This window comes from Lithobates pipiens, unplaced genomic scaffold (genome assembly GCF_037356315.1).
Source record: "Lithobates pipiens isolate NorthernLeopardFrog02 unplaced genomic scaffold, aLitPip1_a1.2 Scaffold_28, whole genome shotgun sequence".
NCBI classification, from domain to species: domain Eukaryota; kingdom Metazoa; phylum Chordata; class Amphibia; order Anura; family Ranidae; genus Lithobates; species Lithobates pipiens.
Genome location: NW_027507789.1, coordinates 27,704,890 through 27,725,186, shown reverse-complemented (window position 1 = coordinate 27,725,186; position 20,297 = coordinate 27,704,890). Strand labels below are relative to the sequence as shown.

Below are 20,297 nucleotides of genomic sequence, written 5' to 3'. Positions count from 1 at the left end.
CATCATATGCAGCCACTGTGCCCATCAAATGCAGCCACTGTGCCCATCAAATGCAGCCACTTGTGCCCATCATATGCAGCCACTTGTGCCCATTATATGCAGCCACTTGTGCCCATCATATGAAGCCACTTGTGCCCATCATATGCAGCAACTTGTGCCCATCATATGCAGCCACTTGTGCCCATCATAGGCAGCCACTTGTGCCCATTAAATGCAGGCACTTGTGCCCATCATAGGCAGCCACTTGTGCCCATTAAATGCAGGCACTTGTGCCCATCATATGAAGCCACTGTGCCCATCATATGCAGCCACTTGTGTCCATCATATGCAGCCACAGTTCCCATCATATGCAGCCACAGTTCCCATCATATGCAGCCACAGTTCCCATCATATGCAACCACTTGTGCCCATCATATGCAGCCATATGTGCCCATCAAATGCAGCCACTGTGCCCATCAAATGCAGCCACTTGTGCCCATCATATGCAGCCACTTGTGCCCATTATATGCAGCCACTTGTGCCCATCATATGAAGCCACTGTGCCCATCATATGCAGCCACTTGTGTCCATCATATGCAGCCACAGTTCCCATCATATGCAGCCACAGTTCCCATCATATGCAGCCACAGTTCCCATCATATGTAGCTACTTGTGCCCATCATATGCAGCCACTGTGCCCATCAAATGCAGCCACTGTGCCCATCAAATGCAGCCACTTGTGCCCATCATATGCAGCCACTTGTGCCCATTATATGCAGCCACTTGTGCCCATCATATGAAGCCACTTGTGCCCATCATATGCAGCAACTTGTGCCCATCATATGCAGCCACTTGTGCCCATCATAGGCAGCCACTTGTGCCCATTAAATGCAGGCACTTGTGCCCATCATAGGCAGCCACTTGTGCCCATTAAATGCATGCACTTGTGCCCATCATATGAAGCCACTGTGCCCATCATATGCAGCCACTTGTGTCCATCATATGCAGCCACAGTTTCCATCATATGCAGCCACAGTTCCCATCATATGCAGCCACAGTTCCCATCATATGCAACCACTTGTGCCCATAATATGCAGCCATGTGTGCCCATCATATGTAGCCACTTGTGCCCATCATATGCAGCCACCTGTGCCCATCATATGCAGCCATTTGTGCCCATCATGTGCAGGCACTTGTGCCCATCATATGAAGCCACTGTGCCCATCATATGCAGCCACTTGTGCCCATCATATGCAGCCACTTGTGTCCATCATATGCAGCCACTTGTGCCCATCATATGCAGCCACAGTTCCCATCATATGCAGCCACTTGGGCCCATAATATGCAACCACTTGTGCCCATCATATGCAGCCACTTGTGCCCATCATATGCAGCCACTTGTGCACATAATATGCAGCCACTTATGCCCATCATATGCAGCCAGTTGTGCCCATCATATGCAGCCACTTGTGCCCATAATATGCAGCCACTTGTGTCCATCATATACAGCCACTTGTGCCCATCATGTGCAGCCACTGTGCCTGCCAGCCCCCCCCCCCCCCCCCACTCGTGAGGCTCTTGGCTCGCGCAGCACCCCCCCCCCTGCTCACAGCTCTGACATTGTGTCACTTACCTACGCTCTAGCATGTGTCTCTGAGTCCTCCGCTCCTCTTCCTAAGCGGGAGGCATCCAACAGGGTGGCATGGCGCTTTGGCCAATCAGGAAACAGGTCTGACGCCCTGCCTCCTGATTGCCAGGGAGGAAGGTTAGTGTGAAAATAGCGAAAATTCATTTATTTGCTACCGTCACACAATTGGGTGGGATCGGTGCCTTTAGCTCTAATCAGGTGCTTCAAAAAGTACCACCCCCTCCTGCGCCACCATAGGAATCCATGCTTCCGGCGTCCTGAAAGGGGCCAGGCGCATGGACGGGAGGCGGTGCTCGTGTGTCCACAGTGCACGGGCTGCCACTGGTTGCTTCCCAGTCAATATGAAGCTAAATAACCTATTGGTATTTTTTTTTAAGAGACATTGATGCCTTAAATTTTGGTGTCTGCTCAGGACATCTTCTCAGTTTAACCCCCTAAAAGATTTTACCCCCTTCATGACCAGGGCATTTTTTACAATTCAGCACTGCGCTACTTTAATTGAGAATTGCGTGGTCATGCAACACTATACCCAAATGAAATTTATATCATTTTTTTCACACAATTAGAGCTTTCTTTTGGTGGTATTTAATCACTGTGGGTGATATGCCAGTGCAAATATGTTAGGCGACATAAGCGTATGTCACCGAGCCTGTAGTTGCTGCCTGTCCACAGAATATGTGCTATAGGCGGGCGGCAAGCAGGTTAACCACTTAAGGACCAGGCCTATTTTTTGTTGTTTACAAGTTAAAAAAATTTTTTTTTGCTAGAAAATTACTTTGAACCTCCAAACATTATATATATATATTTTTTTCAGACACCCTAGAGAATAAAAGAGCGGTTGTTGCAATACTTGACGTCATACCGTATTTGTGCAACGGTCTTTCAAATGCAATTTTTACACTTTTTGAATAATAAAAAAAAAACAGTAAAGTTAGCCCAAAATTGTGCCCACTTGTGGACTGGCGGCAAACGTTGACACTTAAAAATCTCCACAGCCAATGTTTAAAAATTTCTACAGGTTACCAGTTTTGAGTTGAAGAGAAGGTCTAGATCTAGAATTATTGCTCTCGCTCTAACGATCGCAGTGATATTTCACATGTGTGGTTTGAACACCGTTTACATATGCGGGCACGACTTACGTATTCGTTTGCTTCTGCGTGCAAGCGCAGTGGTACGGGGCACTTAAAAAAAAAGAAAAAAATCTTATTTATTTTTATTTTATTTTTTTATTTTTACACTGTCCCTTTAAAAATTTTGGATCATTTTTATTCCTATAACAAGGAATGTAAACATCCCTTGTAATAGAAAAAAAGCATGACAGCGCCTCTTAAATATGAGATCTGTGCCGACGTATAACGACGGCGGGCGGTCCGGAAGTGGTAATTAAGTTTGTAGCAGTGTTCATTTTGACGTCAAATTTATATTTAGTTTTTGTTATAGTATTTTGACTAAAATGTCATTTTAGTTTTAGTCATATTTTAATCATCTGAATTGTTTTAGTTTTAGTTGTATTTTAGTCGACTAAAGTCTCTAGTACATTTTAGTCTACTAAAATTATTTTAGTCAACTAAAATCTAATGGATTTAGTTCAATTGTAATCCATTATTTAAGAATTTCTCTAGAATTTCCAAACTCATTATATACTCCTGGAGTAAAAATCTAATAACATGTTATTATTTATTGTATTAAGGTTTGAACGTTCACTACAGACACAGATTTAGCCATTGTGAAATATAATCAGTGTTAATTTTGATGTCAAATTTCTATTTAGTTTTAGTTATAGTTTTTTGACTAAAATGCCTGTTTAGGTTTAGTCGTATTTTAGTCATCTGAATTGTTTTAGTCGTATTTTAATCGGCTAAAATAGTGTTAATTTTGTTGATGAAATAAACACTGCTGTGTAGCCGATTCCTACCTGGTGGCTCCCAGCGCTTCCTGGAGAACTCGGAGAAGCTCAGAGACACACCCAGCTGGGTGGGGCGGGTGTAACGTGCGTTGGAGGACCCGAAAGTGTCAACATTTTGGGAGTGTCTCTAGTGTCCCCAAGTTCTACAGGGAGCGCTGGAAGCCACCAGCACCTCTCGCACCTCTGGCCACATACAGTACTCATATACCAGCGCCCCCGCACCTCTGGCCACATACAGTATTGTATACACCAGCGCCCCCGCACCTCTAGCCACATACAGTAATGAATACACCAGCGCCCCCGCACCTCTGGCCACATAAAGTACTGTATAAACCAGCGCCCCTGCACCTCTAGCCACATACAGTACTGTATACACCAGCACCTCTCGCACCTCTGGCCACATACAGTACTCATACACCAGCGCCCCAGCACCTCTGGCCACATACAGTACTGCATACACCAGCGCCCCAGCACCTCTGGCCACATACAGTACTGCATACACCAGCGCCCCAGCACCTCTGGCCACATACAGTACTGCATACACCAGCGCCCCGGTACCTCTGGCCACATACAGTACTGCATACACCAGCGCCCCTGCACCTCTGGCCACATACAGTACTGCATACACCAGTGCTCCTGCACCTCTGGCCACATACAGTACTGCATACACCAGCACCCCTGCACCTCTAGCCACATACAGTACTGTATACACCAGCACCCCCGCATCTCTGGCCACATACAGTACTGTATATACCAGCACCCCCGCACCTCTGGCCACATACAGTACTGCATACACCAGCACCTCTCGCACCTCTCGCACCTCTGGCCACATACAGTACTCATACACCAACGCCCCTGCACCTCTGGCCACATACAGTACTGTATATACCAGCACCCCCGCACCTCTGGCCACATACAGTACTCATACACCAACGCCCCTGCACCTCTGGCCACATACAGTACTGTATATACCAGCACCCCCGCACCTCTGGCCACATACAGTACTGCCTACACCAGCGGTGGTTGTGGAACGAATCATCTGAGTTTCCATTATTTCTTATGGGGAAACTCGCTTTTATATACGATTGCTTTGGAGTACAAGCATGCTTCTAAAACGAATTATCCTCGTAATCCAAGGTATTACTGTATACTAAATACTAAAAGACTGTACAGAATGTACTCGATATCCTCCTCCAACCATAAAGTACGCATCAGTTCTGCTAATAGAAAGGCAAATGCCATCAGACAGGAAATATCTTGGTTACACTTAGATTCCATTACGAAAAAAATAAATAATAACCATGAAAACTATGAGACTCCTCCTGTACTTCAGGGCATCTGAATGATTGTATAAGAAATGTATTTTCCGTAGGCAGGAGATTAGGTTACAAATATATTCTAAAGATAGAGTTCCAACATGTAAAACCTCGCATAAAGGGAGCCTTGAAGTGTTGTTGTTTTTTTCCCTTTTTAACATATTTACTAAGATTTGATTAGCTTAATTAAATAATAAAAAATATCTATTGTGTGTATATTTTAAAAGCCCACGTTTATAGCTTGTCATTATATAAATGAACAAGAGAAGTCATATTTGTCCATTAAACATCCTGTATGCACGTCCCTTCCTGTGTAGTAATGCACTAAATACATTGGCTGATGTTTACACCAACCCTGGTCTCATTGTACGTCTATGAATATTAGGGGTTCAGGTACCCCTATTGCCAACATGAGTTAGAATTTTAGCTGTTGTGATGAAAAGAATTTAATGCAAAGAAGAATTAAAAGTTATTAGAGAGAGACAAGTTTATTTTTATTTTTTTTCCCATTAATTCTTTTATAGTTTACATCTACTGCATACAAAATTATACAGTAAATGTATTTTTAAAATATAAACATAAAAATAACCAGGTGGTCCACTGAGTTTTCCCCATTATATTTATTTTTATACATATACTGGAACAAAAGTTAAAAATGGCCAGACTTTTAGGACTTCAGACACGGTTGTTTTTTGTTTTTTGTTGTTTTTTGATTATTTAGTTATGTCACAAAACAGAAAGTAAGGGGTGATTGGGGTTTATGAAGAGGGGAGGACAGGGGGTGGGGAGGTGGGGGGCATTGGGGGCAAAGATTAGGTAGAAAATCATGGTAACTCTTATGCCCCGTACACACGAGCGGACTTTTCAACATCCAAAGTCCGACGGACTGAGTCCGTCAGACTATTCGATCGTGTGTGGGCTGCAACGGACTTTTGACTCGCCAAAGTCCGAAGGACTTTAGAATATGGAACATGCTTCAAATTTTTCCGAAGGAACTCCGCCGGACCCGGTCCCTTCGAAAAATTTGCTCGTGTGTATGCTACTCCGACGGACTAAAACCGACGCTAGGGAAGCTATTGGCTACTGGCTATGAACTTCCTTATTCGAATCCAGTCGTACGTCATCACGTTCGAATCCGTCGGAGTTTAGTGTGATCGTGTGTGGCCAAGTCCGCTCAGCCGAAAAGTCTGTCAGAACTCCGTCGGAATTCCAGCAGAACTCCGACGGAACTCCTTCGGAAGTCTGTCGGACATAAGTCCTCTCGTGTGTACGGGGCTTTAGGGGCTTTCCTTTTTTGGGGAGGGGTCAGAGCAGGGTTGCCACCTTTTTCTTCAAGTCAAACCCGAACACTTTAGCGGCGCATGGCAATTTCTTTCTATAGTATAAACTATACATATACAGTGCCTTGCGAAAGTATTCGGCCCCCTTGAACTTTTCAACCTTTTGCCACATTTCAGGCTTCAAACATAAAGATATAAAATTTTTATTTTTTGTGAAGAATCACCAACAAGTGGGACACAATTGTGAAGTGGAACGAAATCTATTGGATTTTTGAAACTTTTTTAACTAATAAAAAAATGAAAAGTGGAGCGTGCAAAATTATTCGGCCCCCTTGCGTTAATACTTTGTAGAGCCACCTTTTGCTGCGATTACAGCTGCAAGTCGCTTGGGGTATGTCTCTATCAGTTTTGCACATCGAGAGACTGAAATTCTTGCCCATTCTTCCTTGCTAAACAGCTCGAGCTCAGTGAGGTTGGATGGAGAGCGTTTGTGAACAGCAGTTTTCAGCTCTTTCCACAGATTCTCGATTGGATTTAGGTCTGGACTTTGACTTGGCCATTCTAACACCTGGATACGTTTATTTGTGAACCATTCCTTTGTAGATTTTGCTGTATGTTTGGGATCATTGTCTTGTTGGAAGATAAATCTCCGTCCCAGTTTCGGGTCTTTTGCAGACTCCAACAGGTTTTCATCCAGAATGGTCCTGTATTTGGCTGCATCCATCTTCCCCTCAATTTTAACCATCTTCCCTGTCCCTGCTGAAGAAAAGCAGGCCCAAACCATGATGCTGCCACCACCATGTTTGACAGTGGGGATGGTGTGTTGAGGGTGATGAGCTGTGTTGCTTTTACGCCAAACATATCATTTTGTATTGTGGGCAAAATGTTCGATTTTGGTTTCATCTGACCAGAGCACCTTCTTCCACATGTTTGGTGTGTCTCCCAGGTGGCTTGTGGCAAACTTTAGACGAGACTTTTTATGGATATCTTTGAGAAATGGCTTTCTTCTTGCCACTCTTCCATAAAGGCCAGATTTGTGCAGTGTACGACTGATTGTTGTCCTATGGACAGACTCTCCCACCTCAGCTGTAGTTCTCTGCAGTTCATCCAGAGTGATCATGGGCCTCTTGGCTGCATCTCTGATCAGTCTTCTCCTTGTCTGAGCTGAAAGTTTAGAGGGACGGCCAGGTCTTGGTAGATTTGCAGTGGTCTGATACTCCTTCCATTTCAAAATGATCACTTGCACAGTGCTCCTTGGGATGTTTAAAGCTTGAGAAATCTTTTTGTATCCAAATCCGGCTTTAAACTTCTCCACAACAGTATTACGGACCTGCCTGGTGTGTTCCTTGGTCTTCATGATGCTCTCTGCGCTTTCAACAGAACCCTGAGACTATCACAGAGCAGGTGCATTTATACAGAGACTTTATTACACACAGGTGGATTCTATTTATCACCATCAGTCATTTAGGACAACATTGGATCATTCAGAGATCCTCGCTGAACTTCTGGAGTGAGTTTGCTGCACTGAAAGTAAAGGGGCCGAATAATTTTGCACGCACCACTTTTCAGTTTTTTATTTGCTAAAAAAGTTTAAATTATCCAATAGATTTCGTTCCACTTCACAATTGTGTCCCACTTGTTGGTGATTCTTCACAAAAAATAAAAATTTTATATCTTTGTTTGAAGCCTGAAATGTGGCAAAAGGTTGAAAAGTTCAAGGGGGCCGAATACTTTCGCAAGGCACTGTATTTTGCTATTAAATAAAATTTCAATCATGAAATTAATAACAAGAGTCCCCCTTTTACATCTGGATCCACAGAGTTCCCCTTTTACATTTGAACACGCATAGTTCCCTTTCACTGTAAGGGGGGACTCTGCAGACTCTGATGTAAGGGAGAACTCTGGGGACTCGAACGTAAAGGATGCTCTGGGAGCCCTGATTTAATGGGGAACACTGAGAACTCTGATGTACGGAGAAGACTCTGATGTAAGGGGCGAACACTGTGGCCTCTGGTGTAAAGGGGAACTCTGATGTAAGGGGTGCTCTGAGAACCCTGATTTGGTTCTTGGTGTACTCAGAGGCAGGAGAGAGAAGAGGGCAGACTTCAGTCACAGACAGGGATGGATGGTGAGCTCACTCACCCCTTGGCAACCAGCACCTCTCATCCAGATGTATCTGAGGCTGCTGGACTTCAAATTTCCGGCCCCCACTTTCCTTTTCTGAGGCACAGTGCCAGGGATTGGAGTGTGGGCAGACACAGAGGAGTATGGGTGGGGGGAAGAGGTGCAGATCGAGCCCTCTCTCCTCTCATGTCTTTGTGGGTGTTTGGGGGGGGGGGGTTTGATAGTGCTGGCTTTGGGTAGACATGAAAGAGTGTAACAGACACTCTCAGTTTAGACAACTACAGCCAGCAACCCTACTGGGAAGCCATAGTCCACTCTGAATAATGTGCATGATTCCAAACCCGAACTGTCCAGGTGAATCCGAACAGGTGACAACCCTAGGTCAGAGTTTTTTTTTATACTTAGATGAGGGATGCCGCCTCCTCTCACATTGCCTCTTGCCTTCTCTTTGGGGAAGAATTCTCATTTTGATATATAGGACTATTATGACAAGGTTCTAGGAGATACACCTTTTATATGTAGCAAGGCCCCCTTAGGGACTTCTTGGTTTTACCCGGTTTTCTGCATCACCATGACCCAACATTCCAACCCACCTGACACTCTGAGTTCAGACATCTTCCACAACACCTTTAAATGACACGTCACACAAGTAAAATATGTTTATAGTATATACACTTTTACTGAAGTAAGGGACGTGGTCTTGATACACAGAAAAGGGGAATTGGTCAGCCGAGTGCTGGATAACAGCCCAGACTCAGAAGAATAATTCCCCTAAAGGCAGCTTATAACAGTACAACAGCACAAAACACAATTTACATATATGTACAATAAATTACCACTTGAAGTGTATCCTGTAAAGGCAGTAAAAGGTTATCTATCTAGGACAGGCAGTATTATTATTATTTAGGGTACTTATATAGCGCTGTCAATTTATGCAGCGCTTTACATATACATTGTACATTCACATCGTATCACACTAAAGGGGAATCCCAGATCGGCCTATTCAACCTTTATATCCATTGAGATATCAGAGGAAATAGGGGATGGAATAGGGACCTTTGTATGGTAATAACGGCAGTGTCCAAGATGCAGACCTGATAGTCTTCACCGGCAGTTGGAGCTCATTAGATTGTATCCGATAAGGCACAGTGGTGCAGTAAAAGCCAGGGGCTTAAACAAGCCAGTGATACTCCGTGAAGTGGTTCTAAGTAAAGGTGTCTATGTACAGTGTTCCAAACAGTAATGCAATAAATTGTTCCTAAGGTAAAGGTGTCTGTACACAGTGTTCAGGTATAGTAGCCATGAAGGGTTGCAAAGGATGGGCAATTGCCCTCTCACCAACGACCAGACTGGTTTACACCTTGCAGACAGCAATCCTGGAAGAGAAGTCCTTCAGCAAATGACCGGCGATGACCCACGGCTGATGAATGCAGGCGACTGTAGTGTAGATGTGTTGGGTAGCTGCTGCATGGATGTCCGATGAACAGCAGGAGGGCTTAGGCAGGCTGGAATCACTCTTTCACTGCGTGGTAGGCCGCAGCCTCTCCCCCTCCCGCACACGGAGATGTATGCATAGCAAAGCCCAGGAAGAAGAGAGCACGGCGTGGATCTCCCAGTAGTCTCTTCTGGTTGTAGCAAGGATCCCTGAGATGTGTAATCCAGATATCATATCACACAAAGGAAACAGCGGTCTGAAGAACTACTAATCCCACAATCCTTTCTGGTCAGGCTCACAGATGTGATGACAGTCACTGGCGCCCAGCACTAGAGGGATATGTCCAAAGGTAAAGAATGATGAGGAATTGTACCATGTTATGACTGTAGTCCACATCGCTACATATATATGTTTGTAATAATAATAAATTATATATATATTCTCCTCCCCCCCAGCAATAATACAGTCTCCTCCCAGCAACAATAGATTCTCCTCCCAGCAACACTAGATTCTCCTCCCAGAAACAATAGATTCTCCCCCTCCCAGCAACAATAGATTCTCCTCCCAGCAACAATAGATTCTCCTCCCCCCAGCAACAATAGATTCTCCTCCCAGAAACAATAGATTCTCCTCCTCCCAGCAACAATAGATTCTCCTCCCAGCAACAATAGATTCTCCTCCCCCCAGCAACAATAGATTCTCCTCCCAGCAACAATAAATTCTCCTCCCAGAAACAATAGAGTCTCCTCCTCCCAGCAACAATAGATTCTCCTCCCCTCAGCAACAATAGATTCTCCTCCCCTCAGCAACAATAGATTCTCCTCCCAGCAAAAATAGATTCTCCTCCCAGCAAAAATAGATTCTCCTCCCCTCAGCAACAATAGATTCTCCTCCCCCCAGCAACAATAGATTCTCCTCCCAGCAACAATAGATTCTCCTCCCAGCAACAATAGATTCTCCTCCCAGAAACAATAGAGTCTCCTCCTCCCAGCAACAATAGATTCTCCTCCCAGCAACAATAGATTCTCCTCCCAGAAACAATAGAGTCTCCTCCTCCCAGCAACAATAGATTCTCCTCCCCTCAGCAACAATAGATTCTCCTCCCAGAAACAATAGAGTCTCCTCCTCCCAGCAACAATAGATTCTCCTCCCCTCAGCAACAATAGATTCTCCTCCCCTCAGCAACAATAGATTCTCCTCCCAGCAAAAATAGATTCTCCTCCCAGCAAAAATAGATTCTCCTCCCCTCAGCAACAATAGATTCTCCTCCCAGCAACAATAGATTCTCCTCCCCCCAGCAACAATAGATTCTCCTCCTCCTAGCAACAATAGACTTTCATAATCAAAATACTACTACAACAATTTTAACCCCTCCCCCCCCCCATCGACAATCGCCCCCCGATGTAATAATACAGTAGATCTCCCAGCAATAATGGACTCTCCAGCACATCCCAGCAGCCCATTCAGTGTTGGAGGTACCGGAACTGCATTGCCCCACGTTCCTGCTGAAAAAAGCCCCGCACTGGGCAAATATTCAATATTAGTAATGGACTTTCTATTACTCTCTGATCGCTACACATGAACACCACTGCAGATGCTGGATTCAGTGCACCTGCTCACCAGCAAAATTGTAACAGAAAATAACAGTACCGTGACATTGCAGCTCCTGTGCTGTAGAGGAAATTGTAATAGATAAAGGAAGGTGATATGCTTATAATGTAGAAATGTTTGCTGAGACCGGCGTGTACACAGTTCATTCACTGCGGGTAAACATTCAATGCTTAGTTGAAGTATCAACTGCAAGATACAATTTCTGGAGAAGAGCCTTCCACTTATCTGAATGCCACTGTTTGCTTTAGTTTTTACCTAACCTAAATATACAAAGAATATTTTACATTTTCTGCTATCCCTCCATACATATAACTAATAATGTTCTGTGGTGCTCCAAGAGGGAATGAAGGAAACTGAACATTTTCATTGTCTATTTATCTCATTTTCATTTTTTTATTACTTTATTTTTTATTTATTGCTAGCTATTATCAGGTTTGGACTGATGCTATGCGTTCCACCGCACAGCTTGCAATTGATTTGCTGTGTTGGGTGAAGGGATCCGCTGCCTGATAGATAGATGATAATTCTAGCAAGAGGCAATTTTGCTGGAGTGGGTGCCTAGGTTAATAAAACTACTGAACATCAATGCTGGGGGTTATTGCTTACCCTGCCACTTGCTGGAGGGTATTGCTGGAGGTTATCATCCGGGCCGTGGATAACGGGGTCCTCCTGTACGGCAGGGTGTGGTGGGGGGGGGGGGACATTAATAGAATAAAATCCCCTCTATGGTTCTCTCTGCCATAGCTAAAAGCTGGCTTCTTCTCGTCTCTCTTCCAATCAGCTATTGCAGAGAGAGCCATACAGGGGATAGGTTCCAGTAATTGTTGTCCCCGCCCCCACCACACCAATCCCCTCCCTGTCTACCATACCCCTTGCTGCCCAGGCCCCCCATGGGCTCCCCTACTCCCGCAGTGCTGTAGCCTTGCCTACTCTCCTTTCCGCCGGAAACCTGCAAGCACGCAATAGAATCCTTTAAGATGGAGAGTGGGGGAAGGGGCTGGTAAATATTTCATATTTATCAGCCCCTTCCTTTTGTGAATGAACATAATGAGTGATCAGTATGATCGCTTACTGTGTTCATTCTTAGGTGAAGCATTGTTTGGTTATATGGGAACCCATGTCAGGTTGTCTATATGGGGCCCCCCTGGTTTCTAACAGCAGATCTGGTTATCATTACTGTCAATTTGTATTGCTTTCCTGAAGTTTCTTAGCAATATACACTCTATGGTGTAGATACAGTACAAGCAGTTACATAAGTCTCTTCCCTAAGGAGTCTATGACCTAACATCTTATTTTATCCCTTTCATGCTTAAAGGGGTTGTAAAGGTAAATGTTTTTTCACCTTAATGCATTCTATGCATTAAGGTGAAAAAACATCTGACAGTGCCTGCGCCCCCAGCCCCCCCGTTTTACTTACCTCACCCCTCGAATATCCCGCGCTCGTCCCCCGACGTCCTTTCCACCGTTCAGCCTGGCCGCTGATTGGCTGGAGTGGATGGATGGAAAGCAGCGCAGCCATTGGCTCGTGCTGCTGTCAATCACATCCACTGACACGGAGCGCCGGGGGGCGGGGCCGCGTGATACAGCGAGCGGCTATAGCCGGCGGCTGTATCACGGGAGTGTGCCCGCAGATGCTTCTCACCATGCGAGGGAGCTCGCATTAACGTGAGAAGCATCTGCGGGAGGAAGCCGAGACAGCCGCCGAGGGACCCCAGAAGAGCAGGTTCGGGGCCACTCTGTGCAAAACGAGCTGCACAGTGGAGGTAAGTATAACATGTTTGTTATTTTAAATAAAATAAAAAATTCACTTTACAATCCCTTTAAACCTATTTCTGACATTTGTTGCTTACAAGTTAAAATCCATATGTTTTGATAGAAAATTACTTAGAACCCCCAAATATTATATATATTTTTTTAGCAGAGACCCTAGAGAATAAAACGGTGATTGTTGCAGTAATTTATGTCACATAGTATTCGCGCAGCAGTCTTTTAACCGCTTCCCGACCACCTCACGCAGATATACTGCGGCAGAAGGCACGTACAGGCAAAAACCCTTTAAGAGGCGGCTTATGGGCGCGCATTTGAGAATAATCACAGGTCCCATGGACTCGATGTCCGCAGGGATACCCGCGATCATCTCATGGACAGGAAGAACGGGGAAATGCTAATGTGAACATGCATTCACCCGTTCGGCCTAGTGACACTGTCACTGATCACCGCTCCTGGTAATCGGTGATCAGTGTCGTGTCACACACAGCCCCTCCCCCCCCACTGTTAGAATCACTCCCTAGGACACACTTAACCCCTACAGCGCCACCTAATGGTTAACCCCGTCACTGCCAGTCACATTTACACAGTAACCAATGCATTTTTAATTGCACTGATCGCTGTATAAATGTGAATTTCAAAATTGCCCCAAAAGTGTCCAATCTGTTCGCCATAGTGTTGCAGTCATCATAAAAATTCCTGATCGCCACCATTACTAATAAAAAAAAAATATTAATAAAAATGCCATAAAACTATCCCCTATTTTGTAAACGCTATAACTTTTGCGCAAACCAATCAATAAACGCTTATTGCAATTTTTTTTTACCAGAATTAAGTAGAAGAATATGTATCGGCCTAAACTGAGGAAACAAAATGTTTTTTTATATATTTTTTGGGGATATTTATTATAGCAAAAAGTAAACAATAATGTGTTTTTTTTTCAAAATTGTCGCTATTTTTTTGTTTATAGCGCAAAAAATAAAGGTGGTCAAATACCATCAAAAGAAAGCTTTATTTCTGGGAAAAAAAGAACGTCAATTTTGTTTGGGAGCTACGTTTCACGACCGCGCAATTGTCAGTTAAAATGACGCAGTGCCAACTCGCAAAAAGTGCTCTGGTCTTTGGCTTAAGTGATTAAACACAATTTTTTGGGGGAAAAACTTTTATGAATTAAAAAGAACTAAACAACAAGTTAGCCCAATTTTTTGTATAATGTGAAAGATGATGTTACGCCGACTAAATAGACATTGCATACACTTATGGAATGGCAACAGGGGAGCCGTTTTTCAGGAGCTTTACAGGTGCTATTTTTAGCCCAAAAGTGCCTGAAAAACGCTTCAGTGTAAGCCCTTGTACACACGGTCGGACATTCCGACAACCAAATCCATCGGATTTTGTCAGACGGATTTTGTCCGAAACTGGTGTTGCATACACACGGTCGGACAAAGTTGTCGGAAAATCCGATCATTCATAACGTGATGACATTATTTCGTTACGACGGGACTACGTTCAGGCTAGTAGCCAATAGCTTTGGTCTAGGAATTTGATCTGAGCATGCGTGGCACTTTGTCTGATCGGAATTCTCTACACACAATCGGACAAAGTCCGATCGGATCATGTTGTCGGAAATTTTTACAGCCCAGCTCTAAAACTTTGTCGGTCGGATATTCCGACGGAAACAGTCCGATGGAGCCCACACACGGTCGGATTATCCGACAACAAGGTCCGATCGGACATTTTCCGGTGGAATGTCTGACTGTGTGTACAAGGGCTAAGAGGGGTTTTATGGCAAGTTGCTCCATAATGCTGGAAAAAGGCATTGTTCACCACCAAATTGTCCTTGGATGGTTGGGAGAAGTTGCTCCCACAGGTTGTTTTTGTACCATTCTTTATTCATGGCTTTATTCATGGCTGTGTTCTTAATGGATCACTAAAGGTATTTTAAAAAACAAAAAACAAACATGTTATACTTACCTCCACTGTGCAGCTCGTTTTGCAGTCCTGCTCTTCTGGGGTCCCTCGGCAGCTCTCTCGGCTCTCTCCCGCAAGGACTCCACAACTTCATGCAAGCTCCCTCGCATGGTGTGGAGTGCTTGCGGGCGCGCTCTCGTGATACAGCTGGCGGCCGTAGCTGTTCACTGTATCACTCGGCTCCGCACTCCCTTGGCTGAGAAACAACCCCACACGTGAATGGTCTCGGAATGCTTTACTGTTGGCATGACACAGGACCGATGGTAATGCTCACCATCTCTTCTCCAGACAAGGTTTTTTCCGGATGCCCCAAACAATAGGAAAGGGGATTCATCAGAGAAATTGACTTTACCCCAGTCCTCAGCAGTCCAATCCCTGTTCCTTTTTCAGAATATCAGTCTGTCCCTGATATTTCTCCTGGAGAGAAGTGGTTTCTTTGCTGCCCTTGTTGACACCAGGCCATCCTCCAAAAGTCTTCTCCTCACTGTGCCTACAGATGCCCTCACACCGGCCTGCTGCCATTCCCGAGCAAGCTCTGCACTGGTGGTGCCCCGATCCCGCAGCTGAGTCAACTGTAGGAGGCGGTCTTGGCACTTGCCGGACTTTCTTGGGCGCCCTGAAGCCTTCTTCACAAATGCAGTGAAAATGTTTTCTTATGGGAATAAGTTTATTTTGATGGCAAAGAGGGACTTTGCAATGAATTGCAATTCATCTGATCACTCTTCGTAACATTCTGGAGTATATGCAAATGGCCATCATAAAAACGGAGGCAGCAGACTTTGTGAAAATGAATATTGTGTCGTTCTCAAAACTTATGGCCACGGCTGTAAATAACATGTCACAGCTATCAACGGCTGTCCTTTCTAAAGATATTTCCTGTAGGTACCTTTCAATATATCTGCTACGACGACAGGATGTGCAGGTATGAAAAGGAAGGCCTGAAGTAGTTAACATTCGTAACATTGGCTCCTCTTAGCACAACTTGAAAAACAATCTTGAAAAATGAGCCCTGTCCAAGAATCTAGACGGACCACTTTCAACAAATCACTCCTGGGAATCCCTGTAACATTAGAAGTTTCAGTAGTATTTCAGTTCCAAGCGACCGTACAGTCTGTGTACAGGGGAGTGTACCTAAGAGCAGAAGACGATGAAAATATCCTGTTTATACACAAAAGGCAGGATTGCAAGATACTGGAGTATAATCCACAAATAATTATATATAAATCCACAAATAATTATATATTACATGGTGGATAACTTAATACATCTTACAGTTAGTCATGGTAAACAGTTGGGCTCGGACAATAAAACTAGCGTGAGAAGTAACAGCAATGTGCAAAGTTCCCCGTACCTTCCTGCAGCCAATCAGGGCTAATCGTACTACTGCTTAGTGCAATGGTTCCCAACCTTTCTGAGAACGGGGTCCAGTAAATTCTTCCAAAAATTTCCATACCAAAAAGTACGGTAAGTTTAAAGCGCTTGTAAAGGATTTTTTTTTTTTAGTTAAAGTGGTTGAAAATCCCATTCATAAAATTTGACCTATGCACATATATCTGTAGTGTTTAATTGTATCTCTTCAAAGCTCTGAGTGCAGTGTCTTTCTGCTGCTCCATTCCTCTGTTATCAGCAGAGTCACTTCTGACAAGTTCTCTGACACATGAGATGAAAGCAGCTGAAAATTTGAAAAATTTGTGTTGGGAAGGGAACTTAGAGGGAGATAAGCAGAGAGCTTGTCTATTCAGACTGCAGCGCTGCATGTCCCTTCATTCCTCTGCCTATGTGGAGCGGGGGGGGGGTGTCCCTTTCCTCCAATCAGCTCTCACACAGTGTAAGCCCAGACTCCCCACCATAGGTGTGCGCAGCCTATTGCATCAGGGTGTGCACCCCAAAGCTCAAACACACACTACTCACTACTACTCACATCACTCCCCATGTTCATTCAGAAAGGGAAGGGGCTGATAAATACATATTTACCGGTCCCTTCCCTCACTCATCCTAAAACATCTTCACAGCAACAGCGGGCAAGAGAGGAGAGGAGGGAAGCCAGAAGTGCTGCAGAGGGAAGGAGTGGGGAGCCAGGGCAGTAGGGGGAATCTGTGCTGCACAGGGTGATTAGGGTGTGCCTGGGCACATCCGGCACACCCTGTGCGCACGCCTATGCTCCACACCCACTGCTGGAAGAGGAAACAAGATTTCTAACACTGCACTTTGCACTTCTATCTGCACTTTGTAGAAAGAGAAAGACAGCGGATATACATGTAAAACGTATGTGGGGAGATTTGTTTCATCTCCATGCATCATCTGAGGTTATTCACTTCACTGAGTAAAGGAGAGGGTTTGCAGACACTTTAAATAACAAACATGTGATACTTACCTGCTCTGTGCAATGGTTTTGCATTGAGCAGCCCCAATCCTCCTATTCTGTGGTCCCCTGCCAGCTCTCTGGGTCCCTCCCCCTTGCCAAGTTCCCCCATAGCAAACTGTTTACTATGGGGGCACTTGTGCATGCTTGCTCCCGAGGATATAGCCTATTTACATACATTTTTTCCCCATTCGCACAGAACAATTGTACATGCTCCTTCGCTGTGTAAATTGGTATGCAAATTCTTTAAAAATCAAGCTCTAGGAATTATAGTGCCAGCTGTAATGAGTGAATGAAAGATGAGGGAGTGCAGACAAGGTGAGTAGATGACGTTTGGGGTGGCCCCTTTGCAGAGACGCTTCTCATTGCCCTGCATGGAGAAGGTGACAGGGTCTGTTAACACACAAGGTGTCCCTGTTCCTTGGTTCTGGCACCTCCTGCCCAGTTAATGGTCCCCTAGGCAACTGCCTGTTTTTTTCTAGGCCTAGAAATAGTTCTGATTGGATGAGAAAGAGCGTTTACGAGGTCTGTCGACTACCGTTTTATTGCACTTAGCGGTAATATAACCTCTTAGTGAATACGCATATGCCACCTTTGGTCTTGAATTTTCCCTTGGAACCTTGAACTTATATAATCTTTCCCTATCTTAAGTGTAAAGATGTTGTTAGCTGCTCTAATCATCCAGCGTTAATCATTGGAAGCTGTAAATGACTTCGCAGAATCGGGTTTTTAGGAACCAGGCGATAAATGAGACTCTGAATGGAAAAGCGCGTCAATAATTCAGAGACGCTCATTAGTGACCAGCTGTGACTCTGGCTTCTAAATAAGCAAGACAATGGGCTCCATTCATTATTTCTTATGCCCCATGCGGCATGTGCGTGCCACGATCCCTGGTATGGATCAGTCCCTTGGGACACATTGCCCAGAACCTGTCCCTGCTAGCCAACACAGGGACTTACATTTTATCTATACTCAAACAATCAACTTCCCTTACTTGCTCTTGTTTGGTCTGTTATATATACCATTGAAAGTGTTTTATTATATCTAGTCAATAGGTACAGAAATACCTCAGAGCTGTGCTATGCACTCTGCAGTGTTCTTTTAGGGGCAGTGATGGCCAGGGGCGGATCCAGAGTCTAATCTCGGGAGGGGCACTGCTATAAAATATGTTTTTTGGGGGGCAATTTATATGGGAAATGGCTGGTATTGGCGCTTCAATCATTACGGCACCATGGTTGTTATGGTGTCAGGATGATTGAAGCGCATTATTTCTATTAATACATTGTAATATAAAATTAAATGGTTCAACTCACCATATTGCAGAATCAGTGGGAGCCCTGAGGATGTCACTTGCCATGTCGCCTGCCACCAAATGTGGATTGTCACTTGTCACCAAATGCGGATTGTTACTTGCCACGTCACCTGCCACACATTGCGGATTGTCACTTGCCACGTCACCTGCCACACATTGCGGATTGTGACTTGCCACGTCACCTGCCACATATTGCGGATTGTCACTTGCCACGTCGCCTGCCACCAGATGCGGATTGCCACGTAGCCTGCCTCACATTGCGGATTGCCACTTGCCACGTCACCTGCCACACATTGCGGATTGTCACTTGCCACGTTGCCTGACCCACATTGCGGATTGCCACTTGCCACGTCACCTGCCACACATTGGGGATTGTCACTTGCCACGTCACCTGCCACACATTGCGGATTGTCACTTGCCACGTTGCCTGCCACACATTGCGGATTGCCACTTGCCACGTAGCCTGCCACACATTGCGGATTGTCACTTGCCACGTCACCTGCCACACATTGCGGATTGCCACTTGCCACGTAGTCTGCCACACATTGTGGATTGCCACTTGCCACGTAGTCTGCCACACATTGCGGATTGTCACTTGCCACGTCACCTGCCACACATTGCGGATTGTCACTTGCCACGTCACCTGCCACACATTGCGGATTGTCACTTGCCACGTCACCTGCCACACATTGCGGATTGCCACTTGCCACGTAGTCTGCCACACATTGTGGATTGCCACTTGCCACGTAGTCTGCCACACATTGCGGATTGCCACTTGCCACGTAGCCTGCCACACATTGCGGATTGCCACTTGCCACGTAGCCTGCCACACATTGCGGATTGTCACCTACTGGTGGTCTTTTGTTGGGTCCCAGAGTGAAGATAGGCAGCAGAGAGATGATGCAGTCTCTCTGCTGCACACAGCTTCCTACACAGTGAGGGTGGAACTGGAGGGATGCAGGGCAGTGAGAGATGATGTCATCTCCCTGCTCCCCTGCCTGCTGGCTTCCTGATTGGCCAGCAGCCCTCCTAAGCCGCCCAGCTGCCCCCCCCCTCACTCGTCCACTAAGCGCGGGTACCCGCGGAACCGGCCGCGCGGGTACCCGCGGAACCGACCGCGATTGGACCCACGGAACCGGCCGCGGGTACCCGCGGAACCGCCCGCGATTGGACCCGCGGAACCGGCCCGCGGGTACCCGCGGAACCGGCCGCGATTGGACCCGCGGAACCGGCCCGCGGGTACCCGCGGAACCGGACGCGATTGGACCCGCGGAACCGGCCAAGCTGGCGGTATTCTCGGAGGGGGCAATTGACCCGTTGCCCCCCCCCTGGATCCGCCCCTGGTGATGGCAAACCTTGGCACTCCAGATGTTTTGGAACTACATTTCCCATCATGCTCAACCACACTGCAGAGTGCATGAGCATCATAGGAAATGTAGTTCCAAAACATCTGGGGTGCCAAGGTTCCCCATCACTGTTTTAGGGGATGTTCACACTAGAACAGATAGCTACTGGACACAGATTTTTGTACCTTAAAGCAGATGGGAAAAAAAAAAAACCCTGCAAGGCAATGTCATAATGTGCTG

The 20,297-nt window shown here is 45.5% G+C and overlaps 2 protein-coding genes across 2 annotated transcripts in view; both read right to left on the bottom strand.

The window, feature by feature from the left end:
* The window catches only part of MMD (monocyte to macrophage differentiation associated), a 217,964-nt gene that overhangs the window by 148,816 nt on the left and 48,851 nt on the right, over positions 1-20,297 (bottom strand). The window lies entirely within an intron of this gene.
* Positions 8,909-20,297, bottom strand: part of SMIM36 (small integral membrane protein 36) — a 60,531-nt gene continuing 49,142 nt past the window's right edge. Inside the window, exon 2 of the mRNA XM_077458943.1 lies at positions 8,909-10,017. The gene's annotated coding sequence lies outside the window, so the exon portion shown is untranslated. The remainder of the gene's footprint in view (positions 10,018-20,297) is intronic.